Here is a 21529-nt window from a genome sequence, read left to right as displayed (position 1 = left end):
CCTCAAGCTTCGAGGGATCCTTGTCTTCTTCACTAACAACCTTGATTTCAATACTTTTAGGAACATCATCACAAGCTACAAGCATATCGTTAGTAGAAGACAAAAACATGGAATCATTAACATTCGAAGGCAATGAATTTATGCACATAATTTCTTTCACATAGGATAAAGACTCATGCATCGACTTGAGCTTAAAACTTGCCTTATCATTACCAACACACAAAGTAATCATGCCACCTTTCACATCTATCAAAGCACCAAAAGTTGCTAAGGATGGCCTCCCTAGAATGATAGGAATGTTGTCATCTTTCGCAATGTCTAGCACAATGAAGTCAACGGGGATAGTGAACTCTCCTATCTCGAGGGGCACATCCTCAATTCTACCCTTTGGGAACTTAATAGAACGGTCGGCCAATTGAAGGGTCATGTTGGTTGGAATGAGCTCACCTAACTTAAGTTTCTTGAAGACAGAATAAGGCATGATTCTAACACTAGCACCAAGATCACAAAGGGCATTTTGGAATAATTTACCATTAATGTTGCAAGGAATGGAGAAATTCCCTGGGTCTTTCAACTTTTGGGGTAAGTAACTATGGATAAGGGTACTTGTAGACACCCATTTGTGTCTCCCCAAAACCAAACCCAGTGATGAGTACCTTTCACGTCGAATCATAATCGAATGAAGTGAAAGTGTGGAAGGTCTAGTGTTGCGGATAGTTTTCATTTCTCTTCTTTTCTCTCTGTTTTTGAAAACCTATTTTAAGAAAACAGCCAATCCAGTTTGGTTGTTCCATGATATGGGTCCAATAGTAGTGTAGTTGGATAGGGCTTGAAAAGATCTTTCCATCGATATATTATAAGCCCAATTCCGATAAATATTGAGGAAGTTATGGTCAAATTACTAAACTGGGCCCGGTTTGAGCCTTATATGCGGCCCAATGATCTAGGGGAGGGCCTAATATGGATTTATCATTCCTAATGCAATTAGGAATGGTTTTAGTCTTCTAGATTCTTCTAGAAGGTTCTTTTCATTCCTAATTCAATTAGCATTGATAAATTGACTTTTGTTGACTTTTTAGAGTTTTAATCAGAATAAAAGAATGTTTTTGAGGAAAATACGATTTTATCCTCCTGTACGGTCAATTTCTATCTGATTTTAAGAAAACGCGTCAATAATTAAGTTAGCGCCAAATGCCAGCATTAGCGCCTGACGCTAAGCTTGGCGCCTGACGCTAGCGTTAGCGCCTGGCGCTAATGTCAGCGTCTGGCGCTAACCTCATTTTTGCGCGTCAGAATTCTTTTTCGATTTTTTTATCTTTTTGGCTGATTTTCTCTATAAATAGCCTTCTAAAAACTCCGTTTTCATTCACCAATTCTCTCTATTCACCAACTCATCAAGAATTTCTTGATTCTCTCTCTCTTTATAAACCAACCTTTTTACAAACACAATTCTTCATACATTAGCACTAGACACACCTAGCCAAGTTCGAAGTTGCCTTCACCCTAGACGTGAAAGGTTTTAATATTTCTGAGGGTTTGGTCCCAAATCTCTCTTTCAATTATTTAATTTAATTATTTTGTTTATTATTTTCCTTGAAGTTACTAACGTGTGTATTTTGTTATTAGAAAGAGGTACGAGGTATCCAAGTAAGTGCTTTAAAGGTTTTTATTGTTATTATAATGTAGAAATCATGTCTAGGTTGTTATTATAATTCCTAATGTTATGTTAGGGGGTTTTGATCTTCCTAGTATCATGTCTAGGGTAACTTTAATATCAAGTATGATTAAAAGTATGATGCCTTTTATATTCTTTCCTAATATTCATGTTAGTATCATGTTAGGGTTAAAGATTTGATTTTTATTGTTTAGTGACATGCTAGGGGTTGTTATTAATCTTGTTAGTATCATGCCTAGGATCTTGCTATTATTATGCTTTAACATGATTTATGATTATAATTTTATGATTATTATTATTATTATGATTGTGTTATTATGATCATGATTATGATTATAATTATTATTATTGTTATAATTTATGATTATTATTATGTTGCTTGATATATATTTATTGTTATTGCTTGATCACACCTTTTATACATGTTTAAAGGGAATTGGTACTTGTAATCACGCTTAATAAGATAATTAATAATCTTGTTTATGGTTAATTTGATTATAATTCAAGTGATCGCCAATAATAGTTTTATTTGTGCATTAATATTCAACCAACATAGATTAAACAGGTTTAGGGTTAATCCTATTGATTGCATGTTAGTCAGAAAGCGCACATGAATACGATCAGAATAAAGTAGAGGCCTATTATTAGGGCAGGTTCAATCTCTTTTAGGTTGGATTTGTACCTTCATCCCCGAACTACAAGTCATGGTTCAAGACCTATTGGAGTTGATGATCTCCTAGATTGTTAAGGGGTGTAACCTTCACCATGTGAACGGTTTACAAGTTCCTAAAACTTGTTGGCGACTCTTTTGCTCTAGCTTCCTTCCCTTTGGACGCCACCTTACTTTAGTGTATGATCACAGTGGGGTTCAAGCTAGGGGTAATGCTTGAAATATTCCCTACAGTACTACAACATTCCCCCGAACTCACCGATTCAACCAAATTGCAATCTCTCTTACTGCTCAAGATTTCCTTAAGAAATTTAGAATAATTTGGCATTTGCCCCAAAACATCATTGAAAGGAATAGAAAGATTCCCAAATTGTTCATCTAATTTGTGCCTATTGAACTTTTGGGGGTATGGAAGTTTCGGTTTGAAAACCTCATGTTGCTTCCTCTCTTTCTCCTTTGTCTCCTCATTAGAACTCTCACTCATCTTGCTAGACTCATCAATCTTCTTTTTCTCTTGAACTTCCTCTTTGCTCACACTCTTTGACACATTGTTCTCATTTTTCTCACATGAGTCAATCCTCTTCTCATCTTCCTCACTCATCCTAGAAACTCTCTCTTCAAGCACTTTCCCACTCCTTGTGATAATAGAATAAACGGGTTTCTTAAGATAAACTCCTTGAGAAGGTAATGAAGAAGGGCTTGTACAAACTTTCAAGGTATTAGCTAGTTGAGTGATTTGGGTCTCAAGCATTTAGTTGTGTGTCATCATCTCATTAAACTTCTTGTCACTCACCGCCATGTAAGTGCTTAATATATTTGTTTGGGTTTCAATGATCTCCTCCAAGTTAGTTCTAGAAGATGGGGGTTGAGCATAGGAATTACCACCATTGCCTTGAGGTCTTGGAGAAAATCAAGGTGGGGGTCCCCTTTGATTTTTGTTTTGAAAATTGCCCCTATTTTGATTGTTCCAATTACCTCGACCTTGATTGTTGCCATAATTTTGGTGTTGGCCACCAAAGCCTTGAGATTGGCCTTGATTTCCATACCCTTGGCCTTGGTTTTGATTACTATAACCTTGATTGTTATAGTTACCTCCGAAACCTTGATTTCCTTGGTTCCAATAACCACCACTGTTGTAGTTATCAAAACTCCCTTGTTGGTGAGCATTCCTAGTCCCAAAATTCCTTGGACTTTCAAATCTTTGTCCATTGTTATTGTTAAAAACAAAATTCACTTGTTCACAATCATTGTTTTCAACATCATCACAATTCTCAAATGCATGTGGACAACTAGAAGAATCATGGTCATATGACCCACAAACATCACAAAATACACATCCACTTGGCATATTACATGAAGTAGAAGGAGGAGTAGAGTTAGAAGATGTACCTCTCCCCTTAATGTGGGAAGGAAGACTTGTTGCATTTAAAGAGGCACTCTCTAGCTTAGCCTTGATTAATGTCATCTCCTTCCCCAAATTTGAGATTTGGGAGGACAAGTTATTGTTGCATTGAGATGGTAAACCGAGTATACCGTTGAGCTACTTTTTCTTGTAGACTCTCTCTCTCCCTCTTTACAATCCATGTAGTGACAAACTACATCCTCTATGATATCACAACTTCTTCCTAGGTCTTGTTCATAATCGGGCCTCCGGCTCCGGCATCAAGACATGACTTTCCTTGGGGACTCAATCCTCCATAAAAGATTTGTATGATTTGGTAGGTCAGGATCCCATGGTGAGGACACTCTCTTTGATATTTCTTGTCTTTCCCAAGCCTCATACAAACTCTCTCTAGGCTTTTACTTGAAACTTTGGATTAGAGTTCTTGCCTCGGCGGTCTTCTTTTGAGTGTAAAAGCGAGAATTAAACTCTTTGGTGACCTCATCCCAAGTTCTTAAGGAATTAGGCTTCATTTCCTTATCTAACCACTCCAAATCTCTTCCAATTAGAGAGAATGGGAATAGCTTGAGCCTTGTGAATTTTTGAGAAACTCTATTGACTTTGATTGTGTTGCAATGCTTCTCAAACTCTTTGAGATGATTTAGTGGGCTCTCGTGCTTAGCACCACTAAATTGCCTTCTTTCAATCATTGTTATCATTGACGGACTTATCTCAAAGCATTAGCCGGTGTTGTTTGTGAAGCAATACCTCTCTCAAATCTATAGGTACCGGGAGTTCCTAACTCCTTCTAAGCAACCATTGGTACCCCCCCATGCTTCCTTATTCTTTTTTTGAAATTCTTCTTCGCTTGAAGAGCTAGAACTTAAGGTGAAGGATTTATGTCTTCTTCGTGTGCAATTACTAGATATATAATTGGATCAAATAATGGAGATAATTAATTTCGTACATTTGGGTCGTCGTTTTGCCATAGCTAGAGGTACTCACGATCTTTGGACTAGTAAAATAGCTCAAAGCCCAATTGGACGGATCCTATAAGGTCACACAAAGGGGCTAGATCGAGCATTAGATGACGAGGCCCATCATGGGCCTCATCACTCTAGGTGGCCGGCCATATGGAGGACTAGAACAGGTTTTGGGCTTCGTGCCCTAGTCTAATTATAATGAGATTATAAATAGACTAGGTGCCTACGTTTGCATATATGCAATTTTACTGATATATTGATCAAACCAGAATTAGCAAACATGAAACCCAACCCCTCTCAAAGTCCTCTCTCTCACACGGCTCTCTCCTCCTCCTCGGCGCCGGTGGTGTCTCGTGGTGGTTCGTTCGGTGGTCGGTTGTCCGTAAAGGTGGTGATCGCGGTTTTCCTCAATCACTCGACCAATCTAGTATTGGTGGACGGCTCATTCGAATCTCGTGGACTAAGTATAGGAGCAACGCTTGGGGCTCTATTCTCTCCCTGATTTTCCTGTCGAATAGCTTTGTGGAATTCACGCATCAAAGGTATGATTATGTGTCTTGTGTGTTATGCATGCGATTCTTGGTTTAGGTGCTTTATGAATATAATTCATATTATTTCCGCTGCGTAGTACCTATAAACTCCTACAGTGGTATCAGTTAGCCTCTTGCATGAACGCGCTAGATCATAATAATACGATTATTTGATGTCCATGTTAATTTTATAATCAATTAAGAAAGAGAAATTAATTTAGTTATGGTTCAATTATTATTTTAATGTGATTAAACTTTTGGAATCGATTAAATGCCATTTAATTATGCTCTAATAGCCATGAAGAGGACCGAATTTTAGCCCTAATATGTTCAAAATTTTCGAACCCCCTAACCCTAATTTTTCGAAAATACTAGCCCTAAAATATGATTTTTGTGCTTGATTTTGATTAAATTCGATTTGTTTTATGTTTCATAATTTTAATCGGATTGACTTATACATAAAAATGTTTTGTGTATGATCATCAATTTAATTTTAAGAGTTAGAATTAAATTGGGATTAATTTTATGATGAACCCTAATTTTAAAATTGAATGATGATTTAATTTTAAATTTTGGATTGATTTGATTTAATTTTGATAAATGAATTTTAATTAAATTGAAAAAAAAAAACAATTTTACGGTCGGCAGCCGCGACTGGGTGGCGCAGCCACGACGGCTGCCGACCAGGTGGCAGTCTGAGAGGGAGGGAGGGAGGACAGGCGGTCCATGGTGGTTGTAGGCAGCAGCGTGCAAGTATTGCATGGCTGCTTCCACGGCTGCCAGAGCTGCTGCCGCGCTGCTGCCTTGTGGAAATGGCTGCCGTCAAGGCATTCAGCCACCGTGGCTAGCTTCAGCTAGCCAACCACGGTGGTCGGCGATGGTGGCTGGCGCTTTTATCAAAAAAAATTATTATTATTTTATTTTAAAAATATTTCAAGACAAATATGATTTATTTTGGATAAGATAAAATATTTTGAAAATATGATCTTTTATTTTAAATAGATAAAATCGGTTTTATTTGGATAAAATCTTTTATTTTAGGATAAAATCAAACATTCAAAAGTTGTTATATTTGATATTATCCATATTTAAAGCTGTTAAATTGGTAATTATCCATAATTAAAGTGGTTCATTCTGGATAAGATTGATTAGGATATTCTGAGCATATTCCAAAAGGATAATAATTTATTTAAATAATGTGATTATCCCATGATTAGATTAGGATATAATTGATTTTAAAATTATTTGATTGGCTAGTAATTAGGATAGAATCTCCTAAATTTGTTAGGATAATCATGGAAGATTAAATATGATTTATCTTTCTAGATTAAAATATGATTTGATTCTATCTCATGACTAAATTAAATATATGATATTTTATAAACGGTCATAAATAATATATGATATTATCTAATTATGATTAAAATATAAGATATTTTAAGAATAAGATATTTTAAGAATAAGATATTTTAAGAAATGCGTTGACTTTATTATGAACATTCGATGTTGTAGTTTAGACAAGCATGTTGAGTGATTTATTATATAGCACTTTTATAATATATGATATTATGTTGCTATATATAGACTAGTGTGGCCCATAGATTCTTAAATATGATCTGTGCATCGTGAAGTATTTTTGTAATCTAAATACGGTCTGCGTACCGTTAAGTATTTTTGTAATCTAAATACGGTCTGCGTACCGTTAAGTATTTTTGTAACTTTTTTTTAAAGTAAATAGAATAGTTATTCAAATAGTGATAGTTCAAAGAAGCCCATGAAGTGAAGGCCCAAAGGAGCAAGGTGGATGGAGATCCATGATGATTCAAGTGGGAGCATTTTCATTTCTAGTTTTCTTAGGACTAAGGGGCCATACTATGTCATGCTTTATTGCATTAGTAGATTATGCATGTTAGATTTTATTTATGTTGATTGATGATGCGCTAGAGTTCACTAAATAATCACAACATAATAAATCGAGGTTGGGTGTCATGCCAAAGTTGGGTGTCATATTATATCTTTGGGAAGTTGGGGTAAATCAAAGTTTACAACTTTAATCGGTTGTGCTCAACAAGGTTACCTAAAGTGTTTAGAACCTTGAAGCAAAGGGAAATAATTAAACATGTGATGATTAATTATTCAACCAAGAATTACAAGAGTTGTAATTAGTAAAGATCTTACTCACCTTGAAAATGTAATGGTTGATGGTACGGCCAAAGTCCGGTCAATTATTGCACGAATAAAGGGTCTTGGAATCACTTATATTCAATTGGGATCAATTAATTATTGAATAAAGTGTCTTAAAGTTACCTAATGAATGCGTTTATGGTACTTTAATTATTTAATTAAACATAATTATTAAACTTTGCCTTATTTTGACATAGATGGGTAGCCGTAACAATGATGACAATAATTCTTTACCTCCAACAATGAAAACAAGGCTTAACTTTCTCAACTTCAACGATTGGAAAAGCGAACTTAGAAGTGTTCTAAGGAACGAAAATCTCGAATTTCGTTAAGACTTACCAATCGAGGGCAGATTTAGTCCAGGCATGACTCTTGAGAAGCATTTGAGAAATGTTTCAGATTGTGAGAGAGTTGCGCATGTGATGTTGTCTTCTATTCCAGATGATTAGCCTAGAAGATTTATGGACTATGAACCTTATCTCTTATTCAAGTGCTTACGTGATGTTTGCTATGGAATTCTGAATTCCCATGTTGATGGAGAAATGGATGGAAACGTCATGGAAATCATTAATATGGTTCCCAAGAATGACGACTCCGGGACTGGAAGTATTAGGTTTGAAATCTACAAGCTCAATGGCGAGATGATTTCAAGAAAACTCTTGCCAGGCCAGTCAGTACAGATTCATGTGGATATCATGGTTCATCTATTTGAACGCATGAGTATGTTAGGGAGACCACACACAGATGATCAGGTTATTGATATCATTCTGCATTCTCTACATGATGGTTTTGACCTCGAGAAACTTTGTCAAGATGATGAAGATTCTGTAGTCAAACTACTTGATTTACTCAAGAATCATGCAGAGGATTATCTGAAAGAAGAATAAGCCAGTGCTTGAACAAGGATGTCCCCACTACGATAAGTAATGAGTTAAGAGTTACCTAATGTCATAAACATTTTAACTTTCACTTAGGTATGTGATACCAAGTTGCAGTGCTTAACATTGTGATGTTGCGCTGAAACTGCAAACAAGTGAAGCTAGCGAGGAAATGGAGCTTAAAGGTTCACTAGAAGTGTTTGAGTAGCCAGAGATAGCTTCATAGTTTTAAATTTTGATTAGTTTATCATGATTTTAGAACAATTTCCAGTTTTGATGAGACAATATTTCAGTTTTGTAGAATACTGATTTGGTTTACTTGGCTTGGACAAGTGTTGATCCATGACCAAGGTAATAAATTGCTTTCATTTTGCTAGATATGAGTTAATTTTGTTTTATGGCATTGATATAAGTAGATCACAAAAGTAAAATTTAGATGATTCAAAGTACACTTACTTATAACAAGTAAGGTTAGGTCACATTAACCATTTGCACATTCAAAGTTATGGATGGACCCTTATTCTTATATGATTATGAATCACTTGAGAATTAGAATTAATGCTTGATAAGTTAAAATGACCACGTTGCCTTTTAGTAGGAAGGGTAAAAGAAGCTAAAATTACCTTTTGGTACTCATACATATGATGTATGTGAACCAATAAGTTCAAGAGTTAGCAAAGAGATTTAACTACTTCATTGCTTTTACTAACGATTTAAGTAAATATATCGATAATTACTTAATGAAGTAAAGGTTGGAAACATTGAAATGTTCAAAATTCCAAAATGAAATGTAAAATCAGTTTGAGATAAACAATTTAACACCACAATATGATTGTTGTGATAAATATTTAACTCAAAAGAAATGGTCATCTAAAGGGAATTGTTGAATTAATTCACAATCCAGAAACATTACAATTAAAGTGTATGTTTATAAAGAAGGAATCAAACTTTGCTTGCCATTGTTCGATCCAAGATTTAAGGATTTACAAATATCATTTTGAGGATATACATTACAACAACAATTGCGAATATACTAAACATGAAACTTAACCAAAGCAGTAGAAAAGATGTCATAAGAGTTATGATTTGGAAATATTCCAAAAGTTATCTTTTCTAAACAGGATTAAGGGTTATGAAATCAATGTAAAATGTTTACAAAGATGACATAATGCACCCTAAATCAGAAAAATAGTTTTTCATGGGTTTTCTCATGGAAACTAAGAGGTATTATTCCTACAATCGAGTAGAAACAAAGTGTTTGTTGCTCGCAATAATGTATTTATAGAAAGAAATTTCTTCCTACAAAGCCAAGTGGGAGTAAAGTTAGATCTCAATGAGATTCAAGATGAGCAACAAATGGATGTGGATAACACTACATCAGAGATGAAGGCATATGAAATCAGCTAATTTGATAAACCATGTGTTGAAGCAAGCTAATTCCACTAGCGAGGCTTCTATCGTCCCACTTGAATGAAAGGCTTCAAAGAGTTGAAGAAAATAATTCTATTGTTGCTCATACTTATTGTAGGTCACTTGGGATCAAAACAAACAGTTTGTTGAAATTCTGAGAAAAGGTGGATTCTAAAATTTTCTTATTAGAACGGTTAGAATCCATGACCTACAAGCAAGCTTTGGATAAGTGCCAACTCAAGAAATGGCTTAAAGCCATGAAATCCAGTATAGATTCCATGTTTGTAAAGATGTGTTAGTCCATAATTGTCTTACAAATAGGGTCAAACCTATTAGTTAGGTAAGCCTATTCGGATTATTCTAGTTATGGATACCAAAATCACCTTCATGAAATGTTCTTGATGGTGAACATGTATATGATACAACCTAAGAGTTTTGAAATCAAGAAATTCCTAGAAAGTTTTGCAAACTTCAGAAATTCATTTATGGATTGAAGTAAGCATTAAGGAGTTGGAACATTCGTTTTGATTAGGCAATCAAACAGTTTGATTTCCTTAGTAGAACGAAAAGGGAATCTTGTAGAGACAAGTAGTTTAGTGGGAGTAATTGGTCTTCTTAGTCTAGTATGTAGTTGACACACAGTTCATATGAAATGATATATCAATGCTTGAATAAGTCAAGCAGTGGTTAGAAAGATTGTTTCTATATAAGAGACTTAGGAGATGTTGAGTACATATTGGGAATCAAAATCCACAAAGTGAATCTTGAAGAATTATTGGACCTAATCAAGAGACTTATGTTGATGAGGTTCTTGACAAGTTTAAGATGTAAGATTCGAAGATAGGATGTCTTCCCATGTCTCATGGAACCACGCTCCGTAAAACTCAGTGCCTTCAAAAACTAATAGAGTTGAGTTGCAAAAGTAGTGTACCTTATGCTTCTGCAAAAGGATCCATTACTTGTTCCATGAAATGTACAAAGCAAGATGTTGCATATGACTTGTGCATGTGTAGCAGGTTTCAAGCAAATTGAGGATAAGCATACGGAGAATTACCAAGAACAGATCCTTGAGTACTTGAGAAGCACTAAAAGGAATTCTTCTAGCTATTGTGTTAAAAGGTAATTTAACACGAATGCAAATTTTCCAAACAAGCAAGATGATTCTAGATGGCGATCTAAATGCATATTTGTGTCTGGATAGAGAAGGACAGTGAGCTTGAAGAGTTCAAAGCATAGCACTGTTGCATACTCAATGTCTGAATATGTGTATTAAACTATAGTAAGATAGTTAAAGAGGAAGTTCGGATTAAAATGTCATGTGACTAACAGGTCACCTTTTCCCAAGAACAAAGGAGCCAGGGTCACATCACAAATCCAAACTTATAGATGTGAGATATCACCTCGGTTATGAGACCATTGACCAGCGGAAGGTCATGTTCTGCAAATTTTTATTATAAGTGAGAAATCACTAAACCCCTTTGATGGACTAAGGTATGAGAGTCATATTAAAGTCTTAGGATTGAAGCAAGTTATGTAATTTAAGTTGTATATGTTTTGAGAAAACGTATTACATGAGATATGCATCAATTTTCGGAAATTATGTTTAAAATAGAAATTATTATTATTCTTATTTAATTATGGTTTTGGAAATTAAATAAAATGTCCAAAATAATTATGAATTGATGGGCTCATCAGGTTGATGACCCGGTGAATTGAAACCCCACAGGTGAACAAAATTCATATATTATTTAAGATCCTAGTTTGACATCATTAAAGTGGACTCAAATGATTTCAATAAATGGACTAACATGTAAGATTGATTTGATAGCGCAGTTTCATGGGCTATAGGGGCATAGTGATGCTCGGTCAATCACTTGGATATGCATGAATGATGCATGATGGAACTAATGACCTACTTTGTAGTTCAAGTATAGAGCTTTTGTATATATTAGTGGATTCCTTTGACATGAGTAGAACATTAATTTCATTATTCGATGGATGTATGACTGTGGTACACTCAAACTTCTAGCCGTAACCGGAGATTATAAAGGGTGTTTCCTGGTTATTTCAGAAGTTGAGTGGGAGGCTTGTTACCACAAGATTGGATAGAGTCTACCTATTAAATTAGGAAATGTGTCATGGCCGCTTGAAGAGGGAGAATTCAGAAAATATGTGACCGCGTTCAAATGCATTACACAGTAATCATTTGGTTTGGTAATTCTAACTCAGATTTCAAGAAACAATTTGTAGATTAATATGATCTCGACATGTGATGCAATCATATAATCAAATCGACAAAAATATTCACTAAAGGAATTTGAATATTGCACACTTATCTCAGACAAGTGGGAGATTGAAGGATTTATTTCTTCGCCGTGTGCAATTACTAGATATATAATTGGATAAAATTATGAAGATAATTAAGTTCGTACATTTGGGTCGTCGTTTTGCTATAGCTAGAGGTACTAACGATCTTTGGACTAGTAAAATAGCCCAAAGCCCAATTGGACGGATCCTATAAGGTCACACAAAGGGGCTAGATCGAGCATTAGATGACGAGGCCCATCATGGGCCTCATCACTCTAGGCGTCCGGCCATATGGAGGACTAGAACAGGTTTTGGGCTTCGTGCCCTAATCTAATTATAATGAGATTATAAATAGACTAGGTGCCTAGGTTTGCATACATGTAGTTTTACTGATCTATTGATCAAACTCGAATTAGCAAACACGAAACCCAATCCTTCTCAAAGTCCTCTCTCTCACACGGCTATCTCCTCCTCCTTGGCACCGGTGGTGTCTCGTGGTGGTTCGTGCGGTGGTCGGTTGTCCGTAAGGGTGGTGATCGCGGTTTTCCTCAATCACTCGACCAATATAGTATTGGTGAACGGCTCATTCGAATCTCGTGGAATAAGTAGAGGAGCAACGCTTGGGGCTCTATTCTCTTCTTGATTTGCCTGTCGAATAGCTTCGTGGAATTCACGCATCAAAGGTATGATTATGTGTCTTGTGTGTTATGTATGCGATTCTTGGTTTAGGTGCTTTATGAATATAATTCATATTATTTCCGCTGCGTAGTACCTTGAAACTCCTACATAAGGATCGTCTAGCAACTCTTATCCTTGTTATTGTTCTCTCAATCTCCGGATCAAAAGGTACTAAAGTCCTTTCCTCTTGTCCTATGCATACAATCTTAAAGAAACAATTAGTAGCACGGCTACAAATGTAGCTTAAAAGTGAAAAATATTTTTGTATTTTTGAAATGAAATGAAATAGACTCAACAAAAATAGCAAAAAACTACGCCATTCCCCGACAACGACGCCATATTAATGGAAGGTGAATTATAGGTCGTTGAAACTAAAATTCCTCCGAGCAAACTAAATTTATAACCAAACATTCACCTAGTAATAGGGCAAGTTCGGGTCAAACCACTAGGAATGGGGGGAAGTTTGCTACGGTTAATGTCAAGCTACTTCGAAAGGTAAGAAGGTAGTGTAGGTTATATAAATTCAACTAATCAACAAAGTAAATCAATATATCAAAATACTAGGGATTTAGGATCCACATATTCTTGCAATGGACACACACTAATCAGGTTGGAGATTGATTAATTCAAGTATTGCGAGGGAAGATAGACAATGCAATCAAAAGAGCTCAACAAGCTATTTCCTAGAGGTCTAACTAGCGCCAACTACGAAAGACTCTAAATAGGAACATCACAAACCAAGCTCAATCGACAAATGCAAGCTACAAATCAATTGTCCGTATCAATGTAGGCTAACAATGCAATCTTGTATGACAATTAAAGTTAGCTACACTTTAACTAATGACACACATGCACAAAATCAATCAACCAATTTAATCACAATGCTAAATCAATAATAAAAAAATAAAAAAAAACCTCAATTAGCTATGATCCATCACTCAAATATGCTTCACCACATCCCTAGATAGTAAACTACTCACAATCAACGGAAGAAATCAAGATCAAAACTAACCTAATCAACAAATTCATCATCATCATTTCAATCAAACAAATCCAATCGACTAATCAACAAACTTAAATAATAAACAAACAATTGAAATCAAAAGCTAAAGATTGAATTAAAGTAAAAGAAATCCATACAAACTTTAATGAAATCAAAGGAAAATGTGCTTAGAATCATCAATCATCAACCATGAGTTTCTCCCTCTAAAAATCTCTACTCTAAAAACTTTAATTAATTCTCCCATTGATTCTCTCTCTAAAAATAGAAGAAAAATCTATATATAGTAAAACTAACAAAGAGAATTTAGTTCGATCATCCAAAATAGACCCGTACAGGCGCGACCTTCTTCAAGAGGATGCGCGGCCGCGCAAAAGAGGGTATATTATAGGGGGAGCAACAAGCGCAGCCGCGCCATAAGACCGCACGCCCGCGCCATCATCGCGCACGCCCGCGCCTGGGAGCAGGGTAGCTTCCTTCCCCTTAATCTTGACGCTCCTTGTGCGCTCCACTTGATGCTCTTGATGAACACGGAACATGGCAGAATCTAAACACCTTGACAGTGGGTTCAACACCAGAATTGGTGCCCCCACGGCCTAAGGAAGCTTAGAACTTGCACATCTCTAAACTTAGGCTTCAAATGGAAGACACTAAGCATCCAAATCAATGAAAAACTCGGGAAGAAGCCTCGGGAATCCTTGGACAACGATCTTAACCTAAAAATGAAAGAAAACAAACAAATAAAAGGGAAAAAGACAAAATAAACTAAGAAATGCATGAAAACGAAAAATCAACTAAGGAAAAAGCAAACTAAGGAAAAAGAGAGCAAAACTAAGGAAAAATGAATGAAAAGAGCTATAAAGGCAATCTAAAATCACCCTAAAAGAGAACAAATGAGTTCCATAAATTAAACTCATTAGCAATACACTTCCAAACTTATGTTAGATCATACAATAATCTATTTGCTTTCGGTTTTATAAGGGGAAAATTCGTTGCAGGTACATACAAGGGTATATATGTTTTAAGATGCATCAGCAGACGCATCATTTTGTTCCAGATCTATTGCCTAAGGAAGGAACTCCAAAATATTTGCAATTATATTTTTATGATGGTAACGCGAAGCTGATAATAGACTTGGATGTTTTCCAAGGGTCAGGCCGGATGTAATTAACATCCTTATGCGGGTATATTAGCAAAATCCATATGCAGTATTCTTCCGATCTCTTATAAAAAGACAAGTAACTGTGGACACCAAAATTGTTGTTAACTAGAGTACGGTGTTAGACCAGCGTGTTGCAAAGTGTTAAAGATTTTCTCAATGAAGAAGACAAAAGTATACATTTGTAATTGTCTGTACTATAACATCTAATATACATTGCTTCTTGTTATTGAGTAAGTGTACATTAACAGTAAATGGTGTTATTATGCAAGGGCACGTAATAAAAACACACCAGAGTAGATAAGTTCATTTCTCCGAGGGAATATTATGCTTACAAGTTACAAATCCGGGATCATTATATGATATTGCAAGCCAGTAGATGTTTTCAGCAATATATAGTTGACATGTATGTCAAAATTGAAAACACGCGTCTAGATTTCTTTGGGAACAATCAAGACATCATAAGGGATGATGTTTATCAGGGCATTCTAGATTTGTTAGACTATGCTGAAACAGTTGCTCGTAATGTATGTCATAGGGTAATACTACCTTTGACATTCATTGGAGGCCCTCGGGATATGAAGAAGTGTTATCTCAATGCAATTGTAATACCCTGAATTTTTATAAAATATTTTGGAAAGTTATCAAATTATTTAATTTGGAGCCAAAATGAATTTTAAATTTTGGCGCCAAATATAAGTATTTAATCATTTGAATAATTAATTATTTTCGGATTTCTAAATTAATAATATAGGTTTAATTATCTTTTAAAGGTCGGTTTATATTTTATAATAGCAATTTCAAGAGTTTTTAAAGATAATATCTAATATGATTTACAACTAACTTAGTTTTAATATTATCTAAAATATTTATATTTGTTAATTACTTATTTAAGTATGATTTTCATTCATTTATAAAAAAAAAAAAAAAAAAAAAAAGAAGTTGGCCATGTGTTTATCTTCCTAATTTATCTTCTTATCTTCCTAATTTATATTCCTTAAGTGATATAATCTCCTAATTTATATTCCTATCTTATTTATCTAACCAATTAACACCTATCTTACTTTTTTCACATAAATTAACCTAGGCTAAATGATATTCAAGTTCATTTAACTAACCAAACTTATCTAGTTTTCAGACTAATCCTATACCTTCTTGAACTCTATCTTTTCCACCCTTAAACACTATAAATAGACCCTCAACCCTTCACAAATTCCTCACGCCAAAAATCAGAAAACTCTTTACTCTACTCTCAATCTCACGCCCTCCTCTATTCGCTCCTTGTTTGATTAAACATCGCAACCACAACCAAGTATTGCCACCACCCTAGCCGCCACCTTATTGTCGCCGGAAACAACTTGCCGCTGTCGTCCTTGTTTGACGCTATCTGCTGCCAGTAAGGTGCAATACGCACCTTCCCTCCTTACCCCTTGCCAATACATATAAATACTACTCTTCATATTCCCTTACTTATCATAAATTATTATTATTATTATTATTATTATTATTATTATTATTATTATTATTATTATTATTATTATTATTATTATTATTATTATTATTATTATTATTATTATTATTATTATTATTATTATTATTATTATGTTTTCTAGTACCCATTTATGATACTAACAATACAATTTTGATACTAAGATTGTTATTTTGATACTAAAATAACTTGTTAACAAGACTTGATCATATAAAGGTTAATATTTAGGTAGTCCATGCACAAATAGAGTATTATTTATAGTTCTGTGTTAGATTTGTTAACCTCATATTAATTAAGGTTATTTTAATTGTGTAGAAGGAGTCCCTCGATCGTGGTCAAGTTTAGTGATCGTACCTTATTTGTTCTCGTGATCAAGGTACGTATAGGTGGCTAGGTCCTTGATACAATTTTGAATGTGTGTTTGGTAAATGTTTATTTTAATGATTGTTTGAATAAATGCTACATATGAATATTTAAGTTAATGATTTTTATGATGAGTTAAAATATATGATTTTATGATTTAAAGGTTTGATCTCTAAAGGTGTTGATTGATTTAATAAAAGTTGATTTAATTTATAAATCATTTGATTGAGTTAATCTAACATTTGCAGCTCATTATGAGCCTGAGTATTTGATATTTTAATTGTCCCTCTACCCGGGAATGGTTAAGTAAGACCATGAGCTTTGTATGATCTGGTCTTTCCTCGAGTATAGTATAACTTGCTTAGGGGGTGTGCACACTTAGGTGAGGAAAATTGGTTTGGAGTTATATTTTAAAATTGGGAGTTTATAAATCGAAAATCTATTGGTTTGGAAAGCTTTGATTGATGAACAATACTACCCTAGGAAGGTTTAATTTTAGAAAGTGTAATTTTGAAAGTGACTTGTGACAAGTTAAATGGTTATTTGGAAAACATGTTTGACTAATAAAAGTATTTATATGCCTTGCACTTATACGTACTTAGCGTTTTTTCTAATCTGTTTTCCTTTTGTTTTGGTTCTCCCAGTTTACCATTTTTGGTAAGCAGTCTTGATTTTAGGTGTGGAGTTGTTCGTGCACATACTAGAGTCGGGATTGGGATCACATAGTTAGGAGTTAATTTTATTCATGTGTGGAGTTTTTATTAGATTATTTGGAAACAGATATTATGGTTACTCATTTTATTATTAAAAAAAGTTAATTATTTTTCCGCTGCAATTTGAGTAATTAGTTAAGCCTTACGTTTTCATGTGGCGATAATACGCCCAAGTCTATCTCTATGGTATTTGTATATGTATAAATATAGTATTTACGTAGAGGGAGATTTGGGGGTGTTACAAAGTGGTATTAGATTTCCGGGTCTAAGAAAGATTAAAATTGAGAAATAAAACTTATGGGTAGACTTAAGATGGGCATATAGGATAGATAGAGTTTCGCATTCTTCGAAAGTAAAATTATTTTCTATAAAAACTATTTTCTTATTTGGAAAGATGATTCAGAAAAGGATGCTCGGGTTCTCTTCGGAGGCCTATAATGGGTACGACTCTCTGTCTAGGAAAGGTTCTCCTTGACGCTGTAGGTAACTTTCCTAGGAGATGCGGGCTCGACCGTTCAATATCAAGAATCGAGTACATTATTATTTTCGAAAACAAAATGAATTGAAACTATTTGATTTTTTAAACACCTAATGTGCATTAGTCTAAGTATAAATAGGGTCGTCTAGTTATTTGTGTTTCAGTTCTATTAGTATTCATTTTGGATTTATCCTTGAGAAAATTTAAATTGCTTACTGAAATAGTTTGTGTTATCTCAGATGATGGAAACTGTTAGAAGACATTTCTTTGATCAAAGGCTAGAAAATCGGATGCTATATTTGTGTGTGACTTTATAACATACATTGTTTGGCATGCTACTGATATAAAAAGACACAGGAATATGAAATTTATGATCGAGGAACCATGGATCATCCTACTGGCCTTAGTTCACTTACCCAAAACATCTAAATATAATACATTAATCCGAAAGTATAGAAATTTAATTAAACCTAATGGATTGTGGAATATTGAAGCCTATATGCATGAAGGAAAATGGCTAGGAACCTTAACCAATTTTAAAGCAAACCTACATTTCGCCGAAGTTGACTGGAGTCGAATCCCAACACCAATAGTTGCTGAAATTCCTCTTCGGCTTACAGCTCAAGAAGTCCAAAAGTTAAATAATCTAAACTATGATATGCCACCCTTACCACCTCCACGTTTGCATCTTGACTATACATCATCCGATGACTTAAAAATCCCTCACCCAAATGACTTTGAATCCTAACCTCATTCTCCTGAACCCCTTGTCCCAAGAGGTCGAGTATCTAGTCCAAAACACAGTACAAACCGTAACCCTAGCCCCTATGTTAGCCCAAACCGCAACTCTAGCTATGGCTCGTGTCGTAGCCCAACTTATAGTGAATTTTATCCTACCTTCTTACTTGAATGTAACCAAATTTCAACCCACATGGCTAAACCTTTAGAACCTTATTCCCCTCACCTTTCCACAGGAAACACAGGTAACGTGGCCAGAAAGATGATCCAGCAAGCTAAGACCAAGAGTAGAACTTCAGAATAATAATTGATTGATTTCTTCCATTAATAGCAAATTGTTTTGTTTTGTAAGCCAACTAGTGGCCCTTATGAATTTGTAGTGACAAGGTGAATTAATTATTTTAATAAGCCTATGTGGCTAGATTTGGAGTTTCAATCTTTAATAAGAGTTTTATGAAATTTTCTTATATAATAAATGTGTATTTGTTATTTAAAGTTATTCAGGATGTCTCTAAGAGCCAGAAATAGTAGACGCACTGGTTCCAAAATGAGCTCTTCTCTTAAGAAGTTAACTACCATTGCTCAAAGCATGAGCCAGCTGGTGAGTTAGGGGAATTTTAGCAATGACTTAGATCAATTTGGGGAAGTTTTTAAGAGGATAGCAGCTGCAAAGCCACCCACTTACCTTGGGAAGGAGGATCTTGCTAGTTTGGAGAATTGGATAAGGGAATTTGACAAGTTGTTTGATGCCATTAACTTCCTGAAGAATTGAAGGTTAATAATGTTGTTTATTACTTGAGGAAAGAAGCTGACCTATGGTGGAGTCAAAACCGGACTAGGCTTTTAGAAACCCCTAACTTTGGGTGGAAAGAATTGAAGAAGGCTATAAGAGACAAGTTTTATCCCGCCTACCTGAAGAAGCAGAAATGCATGGAGTTTACCAATCTAAAGGATGGGGAATATGACCATTAATGAATATTATAATAAATTTATTGAGTTGATGAGGTTTGCACCTGAGGTAGTACCCACGGAGGAGTTGAAAGCCCAAAGGTTCGAGCAAGGTTTGACCCTAAGTCTTTAGGGGAAGTTGGGAGGGGTAACCTTAGAAACACTAGATAAAGTCTATGGGAGAGTTGCCCACCTATATGGGATCCGAGGGAGAGAGTTAGAGAACTCAGCTAGAGGGAAAAGGAAGAGTGATGGAGGTTCACATGGAGTTGATAAGAAGCCTAGGATTGGGGAGAGTTCTAGGGGAAATGGGCAATTCAACAGGAGGGACAATAGGGGAAACCTTGGGAAGGGAGCTAATGGACAGGGAAATAACAATCATGGGAATGAAAATAACACCAGGCCTAAGAGAAGTTATTTTTGTAAGAGATGTGAGAAAAATCACGAGGGAAGGACTATGAGGGAAACCCTGTGACTTGTCATTACTGTCTGAAACTGAAACTGGGGCATCAAGAGTATGAGTGCTACACCAAGGAGAAGGATGTTAAGATGGGGAAAGTCCAGGAGACCAATAACCCACCTAAACCACCTAAGACCAATGGATCAGCTCAGAGGAATGGAATCAGTAGCGGTGCAGGAGGGGCCCCTAAGGGTCGTGTGTTCGTGATGAATCGTCGTGAGGCTGAGGATTCTAATGATGTGGTAATTGGCACTTTCCTTGTTTGTTCTTTGAATGCTAGAGTCATTTTTGATTCGGGTGCGCCTCATTCTTTTGTTTCAAAATCTCTAGTCCAGAGATTAAAGTTAGAGAGTCCATTGTTAGTGTGTATAGATGTTTTTATTCCAACTGGGGAAGTGAGGAATTATTCTAAGTCATATAAAGGGGTACCTATCACCATAGCTGGAGTAGAATTTCCTTCAGATTTGATTGAGTTTGATTTGCAAGACTTAGATGTGATTTTAGGAATGGACTGGCTGGGAAAGTATAAGGCTCACATAGATTGTGCTTCTCAGAAAGTGAAATTGTTGGGTCCGGGTAATGTGACAGTGACTTATAGGAAGGAAGGGAAGAGTTCAGGGATCAAAATCATTTCTGCCTTGCAATTTTAGAATTGTGTCAGGAAGGGTTATCCTATATACATGTGTAGTGTTTAGGAAGTGGGAAGGGAGGATGAGAAGAAAGAGAGTATTCCAGTAGTTGAGGAATTTCCAGATGTGTTTCCTGATGAGATACTAGGTATTCCGCCAGTAAGGGATGTTGAGTTCACCATAGAATTGCTACTAGGGACTGGACCTATCTCGAAGGTTCCATATAGGATGGCTCCAGCTGAGATGAAGGAATTGAAAACACAGTTAGATGACTTGTTGGAGAAGGGATATATTCGACCTAGTTCTTCTCCATGGGGTGCTCCAGTGTTGTTTGTGAAAAAGAAGGATGGAAGTTTGAGGTTGTGCATAGACTATCGTGAGTTGAATAATGTGACAGTCAAGAATAAGTATCCTTTGCCTAGAATTGATGATTTGTTTGATCAGTTGAAAGGGGCTGGAATATTTTTCAAGGTAGATTTGAGGTCAGGGTACCATCAGTTGAGAATTGCAGAGCAAGACATTGCCAAGAGTGCTTTCAGGATGCTTTATGGTCATTATGAGTTCACAGTTATGCCATTTAGGTTAACTAATGCACCTGCAGTTTTTATGGATTTGATGAACCGAATCTTTAGGCCATATTTGGATAAGTTTGTGGTGGTTTTCATTGATGATATTTTGATCTACTCCAAGAATAGGGAGGAGCATGAAAATCATTTAAGGAAAGTATTGTCGATCCTGAGGGAGCACCAGTTGTATGCTAAGCTGTCGAAGTGTGAGTTTTGGTTAGAAAAGGTAACCTTTTTGGGTTATGTGATTTCTAGGGAAGGAATTTCAGTAGATCACTCGAAGATCAATG

Source organism: Chenopodium album, chromosome 3 (assembly GCF_948465745.1).
Source record: "Chenopodium album chromosome 3, dcCheAlbu1.1, whole genome shotgun sequence".
NCBI lineage: Eukaryota > Viridiplantae > Streptophyta > Magnoliopsida > Caryophyllales > Amaranthaceae > Chenopodium > Chenopodium album.
This window is presented reverse-complemented; position numbering follows the sequence as displayed.